We start from the raw sequence: 22,488 nt of genomic DNA, 5'->3' as shown, positions 1-22,488 counted from the left end.
TATGCAAGTATGTAAGCATAGACTCTCTGCTGGGCATTAAAAGTGTAAAGAGAATAATAAAATGTGGGGGCTTAGAGAGTCGCATCAGCATTGAAGAACACCTGCTGTTTTCAACCTGGGTTCAGCTCACAGCACCCATGCCAAGTAGTTCACAACCACTTGTAGCTCCAGCTCAGGGTATTCAATACCCTTCTCTGGACTCTGGGAGCACTTCACACAGTTGTCAAATGTAATCACATACACAACCAGTTTAAAATTAAAAAAAAAAAAAAAACATTTTAAGAGGATGAAACACACATAAAATATAGCTCACTGTGGAGCTTCTCCTGAAGGACAGGGTCTAGCAGAACTCTGGCTGAGGGTAAAGCAACAAGAGCCCAGATGAAGCAGCCAAGCCAACCCAAGGAAGTGGCAGGCGAAGATCTAAGAAAGCACGAAATAAAATAACTTGTTGACTCTGCGGACAGGAAAGTAAAAACATGTAACAAATAGGTTGCAGGTAATTTTGTTGTGCTATGTCAAGTAAGCCCTCTGCCAGTGTCTATGAAATATTAACTAAATCTGTATTGCTCATTAATATTTTCTGAATAGATTATCTAAGTTGAGCCCTGCATCAGGTTAGTTATGAGACAATAGAGACTGGACATAAAGATAAAGAAATACATGTATAAATATATATGTGAGATCTACCTCCCTCTGTATGTGTGGTGTGTGTGTATATGTGAAAGATAGAGAGAAAGAGGGAGGGAGAGAAAGAGACAGAGACAGAGAGAGAGAGAGAGAGAGAGAGAAAGAGAGAGAGAGAGAGAGAGACAATTACCTTCTGGTTCCTGGACACTTCACAGATTCTAAAATCTGTATATGCCAAAATTCGTTATAGAAAATAGCATAGCATTAATGTATCTATGAACTCCTATCTGTACACTTTAAATTACCCATATATTGCTTATAATACTTAATAAGGTGTAAATGCTATATAAATAGTTATTGTGCTGCTTTGTTTAGGGAATAGTGAAAAATCTAGTTTGTACTATCAGATTTTTGTCAAATATTTTCAGTCAATGCATGGCTGACTCCATGGATTCAGAACCCATAAACGTGGAGTGCTGTCTGTGGTCTATAGGTATATTCCTTAACAAATGCATCCTTGAAAACAAGAAAAAATTATTACTTGTACAATATATCCTTAGTAGGGTAAAGTGGGCAATATGTATTTCCTATGTTCTAAGCCTTTTAAAGTACTGTAAGTACAATGTGTCTGCTCTAATATTTACATCAATTTTATCAAGTGTGTCATGACATCATTGGCCACTTTGGCATCTGAGACAGAGAGGAGTTAAGATACTCGGTCAAGGACACACAGTGAGAAGTAGAGCTGAGATTTGAATCCTTGGGCCCTGTTTCTGGTTTTTTGACTCATACTCACTATGCTTTATTACATAAAAAAAAAAAAAGCTATGGTTTGTTTTGCAGCATTTTTGTAAGTAACTAAATCCTCCAGGGAGCCCAAGCAGTTGATCCCAGAGCAGTCAAATGCAGGGACCTGAGGTTTCCACTCTTGTGGTAGCGTTAAGTGCATAGTCTCTTCATTTTGATGGTAGATCTTGAGCAATCATTTTTTAGTTAAGTCTTTCCCCCAATTAACTGTTGAGTGGCCACTGCATGAGGTGCCATTTGTGATAGTAGAAAAAGGAGCAGGGAACTCAAAGGGGAAAATCTCAACCTACTAGGATGACAGCTGAAGAGGGAATGTTTAGTTTCCTGATCATGAGAGCTGCTTCAGAGAAGAGCCACCCTGAAGCTCAGGAGCTGCTACTGTGTTCTACAAAGAGTCAAGGGAGCCTTATGGACCTAAGGACATTGGATCAGTGACCTAAGAAATACATATTTGGTCTTTCTCCCTAATACCCTACAATCTTTGACTTTTCCTGAGTTTCAGATAAAAGAGGTGCCCTTCATTATTCATAACACCTTCTTTCAACCAGACCTGAGACCATGTTTGGTGTGTGGAACACTTGGAGAGTCATGGAGAGGCCAGGGTCCTCACTCTACCTTGCCCTGGGTATCAGTTCCATTTAGCTGTCTCTGAATTGTACCTCTATGATCAACTGGCAACTGAAAGCCAAGTGCCTTCCTGAGTTGTCCTAATGTATCATTGAACCTGACAAGGGAGTCATAAGAATTCCTTCACCAGGTCCAAATTGCACAGAAGTGTAGTAACCTGCAGACCCCATGCTTGTGATTTTCACTGCAAATAAAGAGTAGTCTTGAAAGGCTGATACCTGAAGCCATGTAGAATCCTATACAAACTCCAGGTAGTGAATTTCAGGAGGGAACTGATTATGGGACATGAAGCTGGTGCCCACAATGAGACAGTTGGTTGGCACAAGGACACCACACATTCACTTAATGACCAGAAGTGTTAGGATAGAAAATAGCTCCAACAGAGACCTGGAGGAGGGCAAAGTTGTGACAGGGCAGCCTGGGAGAATGCTGAGGACCAAGTATAGGTCTTACAATGCAATGGATATTTATGTCATTAAACTGACTAACATAGCCCAAGGAGTGAGACTTGGTAAAAAAAAAAAAGAAAAAAAGAAAGAAAGAAAGAAAGAAAGAAAGAAAGAAAGAAAGAAAGAAAGAGAGAAAGAAAGAAAGCCCACCAACATAATTTAAAGGCACAAATCTGAGAAATGTCTGTGTTTAGAGGCTGAAAAGATGGGAGAAGCTTGCAAACAAGAGTTAAAGGGAGAAGTCAGACAGGAAGGGAGTAAGGGGAGCTTGGCCCTGGAGGTCAAGTAAAGAGTGTGCTTTGTGGAGAAGGGCTGACCCACTGAGCTGCACAGTGTTGACATCAAGTGAGGACTGATTACTGATCGTGCATCAAGCCATAGTGAGGTCATTGGTGACCTTCACAGATGCTGCCTCTGTGTGCTGGAGGGGACAAACGCTTGATTGGAGTAGGCTTAAGAGAAAATTGAGTTACCCCTGGATATGCTTTCGCATGGGTTTGTCATCAGAGTGGAAAGAGAATCTGCTTTCACACTCCTCTGAGCCCGGGAGTCTTGTCTTACAGAACCAGAGCTCAAAGCCCTACTGCTTCAGAAGCAGCAAACAGAAAAGAGAAGCCTTTGAACTTGGGAATAGTATTAAATAGTCATCTAGGGCTTGAAATGTTGGCGGCACAGATGCTGCCCCAGGAAATAAAATGGACCTGTAACTAAGACCACAGCCAATGATCTCACTTGTATATTTATGCAGGGAACATGCCTTGACAATAAACACAGCATGCTTAGAAGTCAGTGGTGTGGGATGAAAATCTCTGTGCTCAAAATTTCCTCTTCACGGTTCACAGTACCTCCATATATTGGTGCAGCATCCATTGAACATCTGGTATGATGCTGTAAACACTGGGCCAGGACACTAGAGAACTGGATTCAGATGCCTGCTCTGGTTCTAATTTGCTATACAAAAATATGTATATTATTATACCCTTGTGTCTTCAAATTTGGGCAAATAATTTTTAAATTTTATCCTGAAAATGTCCCTGTTTTTTTTCTAAAACATAAACTTACAGGTTTTTCATTTACACAATTATTCTTTCTTTTAACTTAATCACAGATCCTCCTTGCAGGAGGGAAAAGGGATATTTTGCAACCATTTGCTTGACATTATAAGTCTACTGATTTCAGTAAATACTATGGAGAATTGTATTAGGTCTCCATGTCTCAAAACCCCAGATCTGAAGAGCAGAATAGCATCTGAGACCCGCCAATTTCAGGACCCAGTGGAAGTAAGATTGGTGCCCCACAAGGTTCTGTGGGTGCAAGAGTCAGTCATTCCCATAATAGCTGTGATGGGTTTTGTGCCATTGGTCAAGGCAATTAACTGGTGTGTACCTTGGTATCACAGAGAAAGAAGACATGTTTTCATGGTGGAATGTGGACATGGCTACTAGCACTTACCTGTCTCTTTACTAGATAGATATCTGCAATTTTTTTAGGTGCTTGGTGATTTCACTCATAGGCATGACTAGAAAATGTGCATTTTTCTTCCTCAAGACAGGGTTTCTCTGTAACTTGGCTCACCTGAAACTAGCTCTGTAGACCAAGCTGCCCTCAAATTCACAGAGGTCTGCCTGCCTTTACCTTTAGAGTGCTGGGATTAAAGGTGGGCACCACCACCACCCACCAAGCTGGAAATCAGTCGCACTATTGCATTGTGCAAGAGGCTTGACTTTGTACAGAGCCATCTGCAAACTTTATAGCTATATGTCTACCAGAGAGTAACCTGTTTTTCTTATAGGGGTGTTTGCCTTGCTTTCAATATTCTCTCTCACACACTTTTGAAAGGAATGAGTATTTTAAGTTCCTTTGGGGAGAATATAATCTTTCAACCCTGCTTTGGGTGCTCAACAATTAGTTGAAATGTAGACTGGCATATCCTGTTCAACATCAGTTATTTCTATTGCTCAGTTGACAGAGGAGTGGGTTGGATGACACAGGATTTTTGCCTCCCTGGCTGCCTTTCAAGCCCCTTTGGGAAGGAGGACCTTTTCTCACTCCTGCACATCTGATGCTTGGTTTGGATTTAGATCCCTGATGTATCACCATTGATAGTTGGTGGGATGAACGGTTACTTGAACTCACCTCTCTTATTTTGGGGATATAGTACAGAGAGTGATGGCATGGGGTGTTAGGAATAAAAGACTCCATCCAGGTTTCTCATTACCCGGAAATGACAGAGAAGGTGAAGCTTTGCAAGCTGATGAGTAATTTCTGCTCTGAGAGTTATGATTCCCATGCCATAGTCTACAGGTGGGCACTGGGCAGTACTCCTCACTGAAGGGGAAAGAACCTGGACAGCAGAGTTATTTTTTTCATAAAGCTAAATTTATGTTTTTAATCTGAGTTTATGGCCTTCCTGCTTTTCTTTCATGGCTTGCTACACTGAAATAACCTTCTTTCTGAAATTATGGTGAAGATAAATGGTAGATGTTTTTCTTAATGTTCCTAACAGGGGGAAAAACATTGTTACCTTACATTGCCTCTCAGTTTAGTTTAGTCTAGTTTGGACATTTTTCTGCCCCATGTAAGCTTTCTAAGGAGCTTGGTTAGGACAGTGATTTATACTGAGATGTGCACCATTTTGAGAATCTAAATTATTATAGCAATTTTAGAGAAAAGAATGTGTATGTATGTACACATACACATATGCACACACATACACACATTCATACACATGTGTGCACACACATGCCCACATGAAAAAGAAGAGAGAGAGAAGAGAGGGTTTTTTTTGTTTTTTTTTTGTTTTTTGTTTTTTGTTTTTTGTTTTTGTTTTTTTTTTTTTTTTTTCAAATAATTCTGGAAGGCCCCAGGCTTTTGTACAACCAGACATGGAGCTTTGTGAGAAGCCACAAACTTAAGTTTGGAATTCTTGAACCAAAGGAATCAGATGCCTGGCTATTACCAAAGAAGCCCTATCCCTCTGCTTTTTACTGAAATATTGACTATAAATATGAGCCCATTTAGGATGGTGAAATGCCAGGGAAACAAGGCTAGTGACCAGGGGACTTAACAGATATTTTTCAATAGCAAATGGTCCTCTGCAAAGGCAGCTGACAGCCAGTACTGTAGTGAGCTATGTGTGGCATGGTGGGTACATGGACTGCGCTTCCCCTTGGCATTTTTGCTGAACATATGCTACAACCCATCACCACTGGCAGAACTCTGCATCTCCCGGGCTGTTGAGGAGAGTCTTGTTGAAGGCATTTCAGCCATCTGTTAGTGTTTTCTGCTCTCAAGAGTGCTTTGATGCCATGAGGAGATGCAACATGACATTTGGAATCCAGGCCTACATGTTCAATGCCAAGGGCAGGTATAGTCCTAGGATGACTGACCCTGGTTCCATTATATAGGGAGAGATGAACATGCCAGTCAAATACATCTGGCTGTGTGGTTATACAGCCAGTTAGGCTGCTCACACTGTGAGAGGAAGTGACGTAGGAAAGGCCTTAAAAACCTTCAGACAAGGGCAGTGCCCTTCAATGCTCATCTTCTTCTGAGAAAGCCCTGGGGCTGCAGTGAGGATTGCAGCTGGAGCAATGGCATTAGTATCCAGCTTAAGAGAAGAACATAAAATCGCTCCAGGGGAGAATGTCTCAATTTTTAGTTACCAGGCTCCACAGTCACAGGTTTTTCTTTTGTTTGTTGTTGGTTTCCTTTTCTTTTCTATGTTCTGGTCACCAATAATTTGTTGTATTTTATGTAACTCCAATTTATATAACATAATTGAGAATGGCATGGAAATAAAAAAAACCCTTGGAAATTCTAAATGAACCCACCACTTAGCAGGAGGCTCCTTGTTTAAATGAGAAATTAGAAAGGGCGGAGGGTTTGTGGAAGGCCTTTCCCTCTGCTCTAAGTCAGCTTTTCTCTGTAATGTGCTACAAGAAAAAGTGGCTAAAGATGGGCCAGAGAAACAGATGATGGGCAAGAAAGACCCATATCTATAGACCTAAACTTTATTTCTCTTCTAGGTTTCCAAACCTCAGCACCAGGTCTCAGCAAGAGTACAGTGAATACATGCTTGATCTTTTGCATGACAACTCTCAAAACTGAAAAACAATTTACCTGGGGTGTAATTCTGGTTGGCTAGTGTGTGTGAAGTTCTGTGTTTGAGTCCCACTCCAGAGAAAGAAGTGACTTGGGGACTATTTTTGCGAGCATGGGACTGAGCTGAGACCACTCAGGGAAGTAAGAGTCAGTCATTTATGGCTGTAGGATATCACCATGTGCTTTGACAAAATCATCCCTACATAATGTGGTGGAGCAATAGCTCAAAGCTGTCTTGCTCTTAAACATCAGTAATCCATGCAGTGGTGCTCAAATATGGCAGTACACTCTTCTGCAAGCCTTGCTCCTTCTGCCCACTCAACCTAGATATTCTCCTTTAACTGCCCGCAGAGAGCATGAAATCTCCGCAAAGCTCAGTGTTTTCTGCTCTTTTCTGAATTCCTTTCTCTGTTTATTTCCCAGGATACATGAACACCTGAGTATATCTCAGTCATTGTCTATCCAGGTGATCTGAACCCTTCATCTCCTCCCTCTCTGAGCCCTCATGCATGTGCCCGCAACTCCCACATTAAGACCAATTTTGCTCCATTTCCTCTGTGCCCACCACCATCTATGCATAATAGGCCTCACTTCCTCCAGCTCTAAATGGGTTCTAGGTATCATCTGTGTCCCTATGCTCCCCCCCCCCAAATATTAATTGGAAATGTCTTATAATAGTCTAATGTGGTCATTTAGCTTCTCTGCTTTTAAAACAAAAACAGAACAAAGCACTTCACTGTCTCATCACAATTAGAAAAAATAATGCGGGTTTGTTGCTGATTATACGTGATATTCTGCAGGATATGGGCACAACACTGGTCTATATTGCATATGAAAATAAGGAGGTTCCATATTAATAAGGGGCAACAACGCCAAGGCTACCATTCAGGGGCAAAATAATCACCCTTGCTATCAAACATAACATTTGTTAAGCATAAAATATTATACTGACCTCCCCCATGAAGCTTTTTATGTATATCTGTTTCCCTTATTCTCCATACAATTCTGTATGGAATCATTATCCTAGCTTTCCAAACCTGGAAACCGAGGCTCAGTGTGCTTAAGCCACTTCACCAAGGTTACACAGCATGAGAGGCAAGGTCAGAACCGAGTCAGCCAGCCCCTTTTTCCCTACAGGGGATCCATGGTGGCAAGCTACTGCCACCTCCTTCCTCATAGCCTAGCTGGTAACTTCCAGTGATAAGACAGCTCTGCTACTTCCCTCCCCCTCTCTCCGGAGAAAGCAGAACATAACAGCAGCCACAATTAGGAATTAACTGTTTAAAACTGATAATGCTTCTGAAGAGCCAAGAGGATCTTCTTCCGAAGAGGTAATTACAGGAACCAGTGAGGATGGTGCTGAAAATGGAATCTGAGCAGTCCTACCGGAAATGTCAAAAGGATAATGTGTTTCGCAAATGTTTATTGCAAACAGACAAAAGTGGGTTCAATTACTCGTCACAGCCTACACATTTCTTTTTTTGTTGGCTGGAAAACACTCAGGTGTTTTGTTTTTCAAAACAGGGGGGTGAGGGAAGCCTGTTTCCTAGGATGGCAAAGAAGTATTTTTAGCTTCAGATTTTTGATCATGAATTTCGATGGCCTGTTGCATTTAAAAAAAATAACCAAAAAAAAAACCCCAAACAAACAAACAAACAAACACCAAATGGCAATGTGGCTTTGAACTGAGAAGGCTAACCAAAGCTAGAGAACATGATGCATGTGCAGGACATCATATATCATCCGTCCTTTCCCCTCCCCCTCCAACACAAACATCTTAGACACCTCATCTGTGATTCTGGGCACTTTGAAACTAGAATCTATATTCAGCACATGTTCCTACATGGTTAAATAAAAATAATAATCATCTTTCTCACTGTTGGCCCTATAGGAGAGATTCCTTTTAACTCCACCTTGACTACTTTGCTCCTTGTAAGCTCATTGGAGCGGGAACATACATCAGGAGTTCTGGAAATAAAATTTAAAAAAAAAAAAAAGATTTTAAATCTTAGCAGCTGTTACTGTATTGGTATCTTTCCCTTCCCAAGTCTCAATCTCTTGTGGTGGCAATGATGTTGCCTCCTAGGCAGCTGGGACCTTCCTTAATGGGAGCCATTGTCGGAGTACCTGGGGCCTAGTCAGCCTCACTGTGTGATTGAACTCGTCAGTGAGCCAGACATGTTTACCTTTGGTTTTCCTTTCAGTGTGACTCCATAAAGTAAGAATCATTGTTCCCATTTCACAGATAAAGAAAGAGAGACACAGGAGGAGGGAGAGGTAATTACATGCATGGTGTCGAATTGCTGTTATTCCTACATACACAAAAATAGCAAGTTGAAATCAGAACTCTCAGTGTCTCAGAATTGGACTCTATTTGGGAGGGGCTTTTATAGAATTTGTTACAATGTGATGGCCCCTACCTAGTATGACTGTATGGTTAGTGTTAAACAAAGCGGAGATTTAAACCAGAGAGAGACATGACAGTGGGAAGACACACAAGGAGAAGGCAGCTGTGTGACCAGAAAGACATATCTATATCTACAAGCAGACAGTGGCTAGAGACGGCCAGATACTCCAGAAACTTGAAGAGCAAGGGAACATTCTCCCTTAAAATCTTCAGAGGACAGAAGGCCCCACTGACAGACTCATGGCCTCCACCCCTGAAAACCAATGACTCATGCCTTTAGCCACTCAGCTCTCGGGAGGTCACTGGAGCAATCCTGAAAGTCAAAGGGAATGGCCTCAAGTCAAGCCACTAAACAGTAAACTTTAATCCTTGGTCATTTGGCTTGAGCCCTGGTCCCCTAACTGCTGTGGAGTTGCAAGGTTGGTCCTTCACCAAAAGCACAGTTTCAGCTAAGAACCTGCTAGAAAGCAGGATTGCCTGTGCCACTCCAAACCTACCAAATTAGTCTTCCAAACAAGATCCTTTGGGGCTGCATGGGTACTTTCCAGTTTGAGAAAAACTTCCTTTTTAGTGTTGATAAGCAAGTATCTAGTCACCCTCTCTTTGGTTTGTGTTTTGAGTATGACCAGGCAGCGTCCTGGTAGGCCTTTTCTGTATTGATGCATCTTCTAGTGCCATGAGCCCAGTAGATATCACCATCAGCTTCTGGCTGAACTCCCAAAGTGGCCTTGACACCTCCTCTCATGAAAGACAGATTGTCTTTGCAGGATCCTTAGTGGTTTCTCCCCCCACCCCCGCAAGCTAATCTGAATCTGTCATTTCCTTTCACTCTCTCTACTAATGATATAGCAACCTTTAAAGATGAAACCCGAGTTCCTGAACCTGCCTTTCTCTCTCCTTAGTGTTCTGCCATGCATACATTCCAACCCAGCTCTAATGCCCAGCCTCACATGCTTTTTTATTCTCTAGTTGTGCAAAGCTTCGTTTTTTGCTAGGGTTGTCAGTCGCATCTTTCAAGGCCCTTTCTTGCACCGGGCCTCTCTTCCCCAAGCTGCTATGACACAGGTGTGACTTCTCCGTGCTTTCCTGTATTGCACTGTTAATCAGTCTGTTTATTAATGGTAAGTGGGGTTGTTTTCACTCCCACACTCTGAGGAACCAAGGACAAGGCCACAACTCTCATTACGATGCTTGTATCCCAGCACCTAGTCTACAATTGGTCCATAGGAAGCCTCAATATGTGCTTGCTGAATAGATGAAAGAAATTGGGAGCTGACCCAGTTTCAGGCAAGCTCTGTGCATTTTCTTCAAGAAACATTTGCTTCAGAAACCCCACTGCCATTTACAGATTAGGTGCCAGGTGCAGGATATGTTTTTCTTTTCTTTCTTTCTTCTTCTTTTTTTTTTTTCTGAAGAGTCTTTGTTCTTTCCCACATAATAGAGCCTCCCAGATCCTATCTTGTTGAACAAAGCTAAAGAATTTTCTCCTAATTGCTTTAGGTAAGGCTGTGAGATCTAATCACTAATCAGATGCTTGTGCTTAAGACAGAAAAATGGCTAATTAGTGGAATCCAGTACTGCTGGCGTTAAAGATCATGGCTCAGATGCAGAGTTGTGTTAATGGAAGACACACTGTGCGGTGTGAGAATCCTTGGGCACTAAGTGGCTTTTTCACCCCCAGAGATGTTAAGACGCACAATCCCAATCAAATGACAATAGGAACTCTGAAGTGAGGGTGAATGGTCATGAAGTTTAGGAACTCTGTCCATCCTGTAGGCAGTAACAAGAAAATCTAAAAGTTTGCTTGTTAGAATTCCAAACTGTAACTCTTTGCAATTGTTCAAGATGGCTTTATTTTTTAACCCAGTGTCTCCATACCCATAGCTGCCCTGCTAGCATATCCCCAGCCTCCTGGAGCATGCTGACAAGGAGGAAGGCCAAGATATCAAAAGGAACACTGTGATAGGGGCAGTGCTGGCTTCTGACCCCCATCTGGCTGCTAGGAATGAGTGTTATCTGAGAGCTGGGACTGTGCATAGTCTGCAGAGCACAAGAACACCAGGCACCAGGAAGGCAGACTGGGAGGGAGGCTTGGGCAACCATTGCCTGTGGTAGGAACCAGAGCACTCCCTCCCCCAGAGACACTGTGGGAAAAGCAGCACTTAACTTGCAGAGGGATCAAGTGTGCTCAGGGTAAGCCAGGCCTCTCCTGCTGCCTGTGTATCAGGCCCTCATGTTCCTTGTCCTAACCTTATTTTCCCAGCTTAGCACCACTGAGTTATGGTGTTATGGTGTCAGTACACTGTTAGGTACCTCTACCTGCACTGTGACTCCTTCCAACCCCAGCTGAAAGCCTGCACCCTTCAAGTGCCCATGTGGCAGGTCTCCAGGTCTGGAACACGAATGGTTCCTGATTAAGATATGGGAATGTAGGATGTCATACTTATACCTGGGCCAATTTGGGTCTTATATGTACCATGTGCACCACCAATTACTATTGAGTGCATTTGCCATATATGACATTTACAAAAAAATAATACTGAAAAGCTTAAAAGAAATCATGAATGAATGGAGAGGTGTCCTCTATGGTGTGAAACTGCCACTTGTCCAAAGTCCATAGGTTCACTGAAAGCTGTTCTAACCAAATCCTCTCAGTGCTTTTCAGGGAAATGTTCAGTCTGGGCCTTAATTTATGGGAAAGAGTAAAGGGCTGAGAACAGCCAAGGATTCTTGCAAGAGGAGGAGATGTGAAGAGAGGGCTGACTTACTCTGCTAGGTAGCAAGATTTTTGCTTGTGGCCCTATTTTTTTTTTTTTATTTTATTTAAGAATACTAAGTTTCCGCACAACTGGAGTAACTCCAAGGATGCTCAATTTCTTCTTAGAATCCACAACAGGAAGCTGTCAGGAGCAGACAGGTCTCTAATCAAAATGAACATTAATATAGAAATATTTGTAACGTCAATTCTATGGACTTCTGACGTTTTGAAAACCAACTATCCATGTAAGGTAACCTGGACTGTTGTCTGTTAACTCCTCTCAGCTATTTCTAAGTAAAATATGGAAAACACCCTAACAATAAACTCAAAGCCATGAATTTGCTATAGTCCCTTAACTCATAGGCTAACCATCCCAAATCAGTTTAAAAAGTTAAAGGACTGGGTCTAAGCCTTGTATTCCTAAATGTGTTATACAGGCACAATGCCCATGAGAGTATCAATATTCATCTCACTTTTATATCAATAAGAAGCTCCTACCAATGAAAACCTTAATTTTGAAATCAAAGTAAATTTTGTACCACTTAAGAAATTATAACTTCATCTTGATATTAATTATACAGATTTCTACCAATAGGTTATGGCTATGCAATAAGTCCTAGCTAATCCTCCCTGTTCCAACAAAACCACTACTTTTCCCTAGAAAGACAGACCAATATTAACCACCTTAGTCCCCAAGCCCGGGAAATAGGGGCACTGACTCTTCTTTAACTTCTTCAAGCTGATTAAGGGCATTGAGATATTAGAAGAGGGGAGGGGGGAAGAGTAAATTGATAAGCCTCTGATGCTGTGTTTTCACTGCATCCAGATGGAATTCCAGGACATCAGAGGTTTGGGCAGGTCTGCTCAGTATGCTTGATGAGTAGATACGCCTCTTTCCATCTACAGACAAATTACTGTCCAGAAAAGGACACACTTGCAAAATAGTCGACTGATTATATCTGCCTAGACAGAGTAATCAGCCCTTAATAATTCTGCATCACTAAGGTCTGTCAGATGATTCTGGGCCAGAAAGCTGAAGATTTGATGCTCCAACGTTCAGTAGTATAGGGGCTTTCCAGGTGTTCAGTGGTCTCTATAAATTGGCTAAGTTTTAGAAGCTACGCTTAGTGCTTCCCATAATTTCAGTTAACTCAGTCATTCTGAATTTCTGACAGGGTTGAAGACCTATAGTCTCATAGTCAATCCTGGCTATTTGAGAGAAAAGATCTGAGTGGATGGTTTTCAGCTGACATTCATTCTAAAGCCAAGAAAAAAAGCCAGGTTCAAAACTAAGTGCTTTAGTTAGGACAGATGACAGAGGTTCTGGTTAGTCAACAAAATGATGGACTGGGTATTAGGACTATCTTGTACCTCACTGGTACAATTAGGAATAACTATGCTCTAATTGCATTTTGAAAGAAAAGTTTTATTTTAACAGGAAGGGTGAAGCTAGGTGATGAGAGAGAGAAAGAGAGAGAAAGGGGGGAGGGGCATGGAGGCAGATGTTCACGAGTCTCCACCAGTCAAAGATAGTTTATATATCTAGGTTGGGTATTGGGTTACATTTCTGATTGAGCATTACCAAACTTATAAAGCCTTTGATTAACATTTTTTTAAAAAAATGTATAAAAGCAAAAAGGAAAAGGGGGCATGGGATAGGGGTTTTCTAGGGAGGGGAAATGGGGAAAGAGGATGGCATCTGAAATGTAAATAAAATATAAAAAAAGAAAAAAAAAGAGTTCAAAGTAAAAAAAAAAAAAAAAAAAAAAAAAAAAAAACAATACTAAGTTACAGAGGACACTAAATTTTGAGACAATGACCCAGAGTCATTATACACTGAGATCAATGTGGATGAAAAGAAAGGACACACAGAAAGAGTGTGCTGTCTCAGAGCTTAGCTTTGAAGGAAGAGAGACAAATCTAAGGACAGAAAAAGAACAGGAGACCTCCAGTCCAAGCAGTGTCTGAGGCCCTAGATCTGTCCTCAGTGTCTATGAGGTTTTGACGGTGGCTCAATTTTCCAATTTTTTATTTCTTTCTCTGTAAAAGGCATTTAAATGAAAGGTTGCAAAAATGATTATTGGGATATACTTCACAAATTAAGTAAAATAATCCAGATTTAGAAAGGCCATAGTTTCCCTCATATATAGAACTTAGATTTTATGTGTATATGGGCATGCATGTGTGCAGGTGCGCGCACGCGCGCGCGCACACACACACACTTCTATCTATCTATCTATCTATCTATCTGTGAATGAATGACATGAAAGCAGGGGGAACCAATGGGAAGAGAATGGGAACTGGCAGGGCATGAGAGGACAGGAGAAGGTAATGAAGTTGGTTACATGAAATACTTGAAATAAAAAAAGTCATAATGACACCCATTCCATTGTATAATGAATAAACACTGATGGGTTAAAAAAATTAAAAAGTTGTAAGACCCCTCCTGTAAATCACTCCATGCACCCGTGTTTACAGGTAATGCCACATATAGTGGCTGCTTGGAGTTTGCATGGGAAAGAGTGTGGCAAACTGAGTGAGCATTATATGGGGCTAGGGCAAACCTGGCCCATCTACTTTCAATTCAAGAGTGGAGACTATGTGTAAGAGTCAGACTGAGTCAGGGATAGCTCTCTTTCCCACTCTACCTTCAACTGATGTGACAGTGGGGTGGTCCAGAATTAGGTAGCCTCATTCTTTGAGATTTGTTCTGACATCTTTAAAATGGGGATCAAGGGGGTGACTGTTGTTCTGTGATTCATGACACCCATTTAGAAGATGGATTTGTGGGTAGTCTTCCTTCTAGAACGAAACACAAAAGACTCTCACTTCCTAGTTGGGATGACCTAGACTCACACATCAATTTTGCTATTGACAAAGATGCCATTGGAGAATGTACCAGAATCTCAATGTAGTCATTCTCTAGCGTGAAAAATATGAAGTAAGAATAATGATGACTTCTTCATAGATTTGGGGTCACCATGGTGACAATTACACATGAAATGTTTTGTAAATGGGGCAATAACAGAAAGGTTGGGATAAGCATGATGGAAAACATTGAAAACATTCTACTCTTTGAGTGGTGCCTAGTATAGGCTTTCATAACCCAGCTCCTGTGGGATGCAGGGCTTTGTATTTTCATTTTATAGATGAAACTATTGAGATTCAGAAATGTTGAACAGCTTGTCCTATAAGTCAAATACTAGTCATCGGCTAAGACACAAGACACATTGCTTACAGAGTCAAAATTCACAATCTTATTTTTGTGCCCAATGTTTCCATGAATGGGTCAGCCGTACAAAATGCTGGAGTCCCATAATTCTCACAAGATTGATGGTGGTGTCCAGAGGGACTCACTGAGGTAGAGAACAGTCAGTCAGGTGGGGCCGTCAACCCTACAAAGGAGGCAGATAGTTGTGTTTGCACAGAGAGAGGTTATGGGCTTCTTCCAGGCATGCTACATTAAAAGTCTTTTTGTATTGGGCAGCCTGAGAAAGACACCCACCTCACTGGGGCAGGAGAAGGTCAGCAACCTCAGGTGAACTCGCTCTTGGCTAGGGCAGAGCATAGATGCTGAAAGGAATCGCCTCTTGTTCGTTTTATGAAACTGACATGCTGTTCCAGCCCCAGGGAGCACAGGTCAGCAACTTCATGAATTACACTCCTGCTTGTAATCCAGTTGCAGGGGTGAAATATTATGTTGCCTAGGGCAGGGCTATTCCTGGTTCTTAGTTGTTTAAATTACCAAGTTTCCTGTTTGGAAGGGAGGGAGATTTATCAAATAGCTACCAAGTGTCAGGCCTGGTGCCACCAGCTTTGCCTTGATGGCTTTATTTAACCCTTAAAAGAACCACATTCTATATTCTGCTATGTGGTTGATTAGATGTTAATAGGCTCTAATAGTATAAAGAATTTACCCAAGGTCACGGTTTGGTAGTGTTAGAGCAGAGACTCCCAGCCTGTGGTTGTCAGTCTCACATTGCCTGCAGGAGCATTCTGCCTATCTGTGTAATGCTCACAACAAATGTGCCTTTACAATCCACAGCCTTTCATTGATGAAAGGCCTGCAATGGTAGACAAGTGCTGTCTAGCCCAGAGAAAGCCTGCTACTTTTGTAAACAGACAGTAATCCACTCATTTGTTAATACTGCATCTCAGCTAAAGTCTGAGTCCTGTGTGCCTTCATTCTGTCATAAGGCATGAAAGCAAGGGCACTTCTACAATCCTGTGTGAACATCATATTTGAGACTGGTGGTAATGGTGCATCCTTTGTCTCGACATCAAAAGCCCATTTATATCTTGACAAGTCTATATATGTATAGAAAAACACAAATAAGTACAGAAAATCAAGCCACTCAGATATCCAATTGTCCCATTTTCCAAGAAAATGAAAGCAGGGATAACTTAAAATGAATAAAAATATACTCTCCATTTGGAAGTCTGCAATTGACAGTGTTTACCAGAAATTACATGAGCTCTAGACTTGAGCTTCTATTTGATTGTGGGGTTGAGTCCATGCCTGAGCTCTGAGATTCTGGCTTGGTGAATGATTACAACTGCCGGGGGAATTGGCAGTGTGACCCGGCCGAGGGAAGGATAAGATGATTAGGTCCAAGACTTCACTTCACTGCCTCTTCCTCCGAGATTTAGAATCCATCTCTCTTTCACTCTCTTAATATTTCCTGAACACCGTGAATTTCTCCAGGGGGCTTTATAGCCAGAACTGATCACATTCAATTCTCCTGGGAGGAAATAGGCAGGTTTGTCTTGTTTATTTATTTATTAAGTAAAGAACAGGAGTGGAGAGTGGAGTCTCCTTATCTTTTACTGGAGTGGCTGAAGAAACCTAGGTAACTCAAGGGTGACCAGCCCTCAGCCTGAATCTGTTCTCTAGTGGATCACTATCCCAAAAGCCTGTCTTCTGCTTTCACATCCTTTTGCATGCCTTTCTTCTCTTCCTCCTCTTCTTTGCCTTGGCATTTGCAATGGCTTTAAGACTTCACTCTGTACCAGGTCTCAAAAAACCTAAAAAAAAAAAAAAAAAAAAAAACCTTTTCTCTGGACAGACCCTTCTAGGCACAGTTACCAAGCCTCATCCTAAGTATCTCAGTTAGCTACAGATTTGTTTTGAGAACTCTGATCAGCAAACAAACCATCAAGGTTGGTGACTGATGGCTAAGATCTAGCTTCTCCTTCCACCTGCTGCTCAGCATCCAGATCATTTCTTCCAAAGACAGCAGTGTCTCAGAGCTGGCTTCTTCTCCAGAACTTGATCTTGCCAAAACTCCACAAAGCTTCGAGCCTTCCCTGTGGTCCTGGTAACACCTTCATCTGCTTTCTTTCTCTTCAAGCTCCTGATCCTTACAGGAGTATCCTAGTAGAATCTGTCTCATGCCTTTCATGGTTTCTAGTTCAAATCCCGATAAAGCTGACAAGCATGCAGCACCTCTGAGACGCTTTCTACTTCCTCTCCTGACTGCCTCCACTAGGCAGCTACTCAGGTCCTAAATCTCATCCTTTGGATTATCTGCCAAAATATCAGATGCTTATCACTGTGTGGTTAGCTGACACTCATCAGTAAGCTTGGGGGCACACCATCAACTACCCATGGATGACACCTGTGCTATAGCATTGTGGAGACAGAATCCCAGAGGTGGGATCTTGAGAGAGACCATCAGAATGTTCAAAATGTTTAGGGCCCCTCTAAGCCTGAGACCCCTGACACAGTGAGCAGAGCAGCTGGTATGGCAGAGGCTGCTTCATCAATGATAAACTCAGATCTTTGCTTAAGACTGTGTCACACCAGTGACTGTGAATATAAAGATAAAGTGATATGATCTTTATCTCAAACTCTTGAAGAGTGAGGCAAGGCTCATTCAGAGTCCTGCAGCTCAAACACAAGGCATCTAGTTCAGCCCTTGTTTCCCAGATCAAGAATTAGAAGCCCAGAGATACTGTTAGTACTGAGACACTGGCCCGGGGTCACCAAGGTAGTTACAGATAAAGATTCCATTATAACTGATTGTTAAACACATAGTAGGTGATGGTACTGGGCAGGGGTTGGGAAATATAATGGGAGTTATTTATAGAAGCAGCCTTTAAAACAAACATATTAAAAACACAGAAAAGTAAGTGCAGACATTATTTTCAAGGCGGTCCATGCTCACCATGGATCCATTATCCACCCATGTAATCACGGAGGACTTCTGCACATAGACCCATTTCCCACGTGAACATGACAGCTTAGCAGGGCAGAAGGGAGAGTGAGGCTCACAGAGCCAGTGCACAAATGGCAGGATCTGGCTGTGCAGTGATAGGACATTCTCTCCTTATTTTCCCTAACTTCGAAGCTTTCTGCTTGACCAAATTGCTATGTAAAAATAACATGCACACAGACCTTATGGATTCACCATGTTTCCTGAAGGAAAAGCATCTAGTCCAGGTGAGTGTCATGCTGGGGGCGCAGTGTATAGGAAGGGGAGTCTAAGTAACTGCAGACTTTGCTGGGAACACCTGTAATACAGGAAGGCACCCGTAGGCAGAGAAAGAGAGATACTGGTTGTGGTACTTTAGGTCATCCCCATGGACTCAGATTTCCTCGTCTCTCTTCACTCTCCCCACTTGGCCTCTAACCCCTCTCTTTTCCATGTCTGCTTTCTCCCCAACTCTTATTTTATAGTTTTGTAATATAGGCAATAGACTAGATTTGAGATCCTGCCTGAAATTGCCTTGGGCTTAGGGACCAGTAAAATCAGGACCCAATATTCTGGAGAGTGGAGAAGACTGGGCCACAGGTAGGCACATGCCTCAGCCTCAGAGTATCAGCTTCCCAGCTCCTCCCAGCATGAAGCTGAAATCTGGATTCATGCTGCAAAGCCTTCCAGTATTCCTAAGTAACTTGAAGGTTCACATTTAGTATGATTGTCATAATTCTTAAATAGTACCAATTAGTTAAACTTTATATAAAAGGCAAGAAATAATCCATAGGCCTTCAGAGTGGTCTATAGTAGTAAACATAACTTAAAATCTGACTTCTCATCTAGCTGTTTAACTCCAAGCACATTTTCTTAACTTCTCTGAGCATTTTAGTGACTGTCAAGTGGCCCATAAGATGGGATATCAAGGCTCACTTCACTGTCCTCTGTAAAGTTGATGGCATCACAACTAATAATTCCCTCTTCTCCCTCCTATCCACCCCACAGGGTGACTGTGGTGTTTTGGTCACAGATACATCTGATTCCAGAGAGGCAAGACCTACACTATCAGCCTGAGTTCTCCCTGTAAATGATCAAATCAGGAGAGCTCACAGTGTGTTTTCACCCTGCTTTGTTGAAAGCCATTTCCCCAAAATGCATTTTACGTGGGCAATGAGTCTCTATTCATGCACAATTTCACATGAAAAGATTTGCCCTTTTCATCGCACGCATGGCTTGAATCAGCCAGCCTGCGTGAAAATATTTCCATTCATTAGCATGCCAAATGATGTCACTGGCCTGGAACTTAGGTCGAGATTGCCATAGACTCACAGAATCCTAAGACTCCAAGCATTCTCAGAGGGCCCTTGAGTCTAACCTTCCAGCTAATGGTTCTTTAAATGTATCTGAAATCTCCTTCTCTGGTGGTAGAGCTAGCTTTTCTAAGAAGTTGCCCAGAATACTCTTATGTGGAATGTCTTCCTTATATTGAATATAAACTGGAATTTCACTAATTTCTGCTCACTGGTCTACCTTCTAGGAATAATGACAAGAAGTTTGACAGTAGTACTTCATGAGTACCCACAGATAACTGTAATAGTAAGAAGGTACATCATACATGTCAGGAATGTTCTAGATCTCCAATGCATAGTTATTTATTTTACATGCACAAAGCCACTCTGAGGCTGGCTGTGCTGTCATTCTCATTTGATAGACGAGACACAAAAGTTGCATGCCACAGTTCCTGGGCTGCTGGCCCTTAATGACTGAAGCTGTAAGTCTTCTGTCACCCTATGTGCCAGAGTACACTGTAAGATGAAGATACATGATGTAGCTCATAGCCAACTCTACTAATTCAGGGTAGAGCGAGTTCCTGTATGCTATCCTGCATCCACAGAAATGTATTGATCATTGGTATATATTTATTGTGCATAGTGATGTCTTGTATTGATATTGTCATACAAGCATATCGTGCACTTTGACCTTATTCAACCCCACACCTTCAATTTCCCCCCCTTCACACAACTCTACCTTCATGGTGGTCCCTCCACTCTCTCAGACAGATCTTTCATGTTGATAGTGGGGGTTTTATCTCAGTGTATAGGATCCAGAACTTATATATGAGAGAAAACATGAAGTATTTGTCTAAGTAGGACTTTGTCTTTTTAATATGATCTCCAGCTGTATCTATTTCCCCACAGAGGACACAATTTCATTCTTCATGGCTAACTAAAACTCAGCTGAGTATATATGCCACATTTTCTTTATCCACACATCTACTGACATGCTGATTCCTAACTTAACAATTGTAAATAGTGCCACAAGGAACACACATAGGCAAATATCTCTGTGTTATATTGAGTTAGAATCCATTGAGTACATGCCTAGGTGTATAGGTGGTCATATGGTAATTTTATTTTTAGTTCTGCCCTGTGAGCCAGCATTTTTCAACCTATGGGTCTCAGCTCCCGCAGGGGTCAAATATCAGAAATTCTGCTTGTCAGCTATTTACATAACTATTCATAACAGTGGCAAAATTACTGATACTAAATAGCAGTGAAATAGGTTTATGGCTGGGGATCACCATAGCATGAGGAACTGCGTTAACGTGTTGCAGCCATGAGAAGGTTGAGAACCACTGCTTCATCTATCTCTTCACTTTGATTGCTCCCTTTGCTGTGCAAAAGCTTTTTATTCTCTTGCAATCCCATTGATCAATTCTTGGTTTTAGTTCCTTGACTATTGGAATCCTTTGTTTAACACTCTCCCCTATATCTTTGTTTTCCATATTTTTTCTCTAGCAATTTCAGAGAATCAGGTCTTGCTTATGTTAAGGTCTCTGACCCATCTTGAATTGATTTTGTACGGAGTGAGAGGTGGAGATCTAGTTTGTTCTACATGTAACTATTCAGTTTTCTAGCACTGTTTATTGGAGAGACTACTTTTCCAGTGTATGATGGGTGTTTTCTTGCGTTACTTTTAATCTCAAGTTGGCCGTGTCTGTGTGGGTGTATTTCTAGATCTTTTCTTCTGTTCCATTAATCTACCTGTCAGTTTTCATGTCTCTACCATTCTGGGGAATTTGTTTTTGTTGTTGTTGTTGGTGGTGGTGGTGGTGGTGGTGGTTTGGTTTGGTTTGGTTTGGTTTGGTTTGGTTTGGTTTGGTTTGGTTTGGTTTGGTTTGGTTTGGTTTTAGCTGTGGCTAATTTAACTTATATCAGGTATGGCCGATACCTCCAGCATCATTCTCTTGCCTGGAATTCTTTGGAGATTATTTTGTCTTTTCTGCCTCCATCTGAAGGTTAGGATTGTTTCTTTTATTTCTTTGAGGAATGCCACTGGAATTTTGATAAAAATTCCATGAACTCTTCTTTTGGTAACTGGGTCACTTTACAATATTAAATGTGCTGATCCATGAGCATGGGAGGTCTTTCCATCTTCTAGACAGCCAATGTCTGTCTTTGGTGTTTTTAATTTTTTATTGTATAGATTTTGCCACCTTAGATTATTTCTACATATTTTAAAAACTGTTGTGAATGAGATTGTTTTCCATATTTCTTTTTCAAAGCATGATTGTTACCGGTCAATGAAGACTACTTATTTAGGTATATTTACATTCTGTTCTTAGGTTGAAGGTGTTTACAAAGCCTACACATCTTCCATGTCTTGCATACAGAACCATATTGTTTGTAAATAGGGACAATTTGACTTTTTACTTTTTCTGTTGTTATCAATGCTTATATTTTGCTGATGTTATTGTTCTAATCTAAAATTTCTCTATATAAAGGAAGAATGGAGAAAGCGGACACTTCTCCCATTCCTGGTTTTAGTTTTTCCCCATTCAGTATGATATTCATTCTTTTTATTCCTAATTTCTTCAAGTCTTTTATCATGAAGGGATGTTATGTTGTTACAGGACCTTTCTACACCTATTAAAATGGTCATATGATCTGTGTTTTTAACTATATTGACGTATATTGAATTACTTTATTGTTTTGAACCATTCTTGCATCCTTGGAATTAAGCCAACTTCATCATAGGAAATGATCTTGTTACATTCTTAAATTCAGTTTGCTGATGTCTTATTGAGAATTTTTCTTTGTATCTGCAACAAGAAGATTGGGTTGTAATTTTTCTTTTTATTGTATATTTATCCAGTTTTGGTATCAAAAGAAGATTTGTAATGTTCTTTCCATGTCTATGTTACACAGTAGTATGAGGAACATTGATATTATTTCTTCTTCCCCTGTTTGGTAGAACTTCCCCTGTTTGGTAGAATTAAGTTGCCTAGCCCTGGAAGTTTTGTTGGAAGATGTTATTCTTTCAATCTCATTGTTCATTACACAGTTATTCAAGTTGTAATATCGTCTTAAGTTTGGGAGACCATGTGTATCTAAAAGCTTAGCTATATTTCTTTCAGATTTTCCAAAATAATGGAATGCAGGTTTTTAAAGTTTGCCCTAATACTCCTCTTAATTTCATTGATATTTGTTGTAATGCCATTTCTTCACC

The 22,488-nt window shown here is 41.2% G+C and overlaps 1 protein-coding gene across 1 annotated transcript in view; it reads left to right on the top strand.

Moving 5' to 3' along the window:
- Positions 1 to 22,488, top strand: part of Dab1 (DAB adaptor protein 1) — a 1,102,742-nt gene that overhangs the window by 424,795 nt on the left and 655,459 nt on the right. The gene's annotated exons all lie outside the window — the stretch shown is intronic.

Source organism: Arvicanthis niloticus, chromosome 5 (assembly GCF_011762505.2).
Source record: "Arvicanthis niloticus isolate mArvNil1 chromosome 5, mArvNil1.pat.X, whole genome shotgun sequence".
In the NCBI taxonomy this organism is placed as follows: domain Eukaryota; kingdom Metazoa; phylum Chordata; class Mammalia; order Rodentia; family Muridae; genus Arvicanthis; species Arvicanthis niloticus.
The sequence above is the reverse complement of the archived record's forward strand: the minus strand, read 5'-3'. Positions and strand labels throughout refer to the sequence as shown.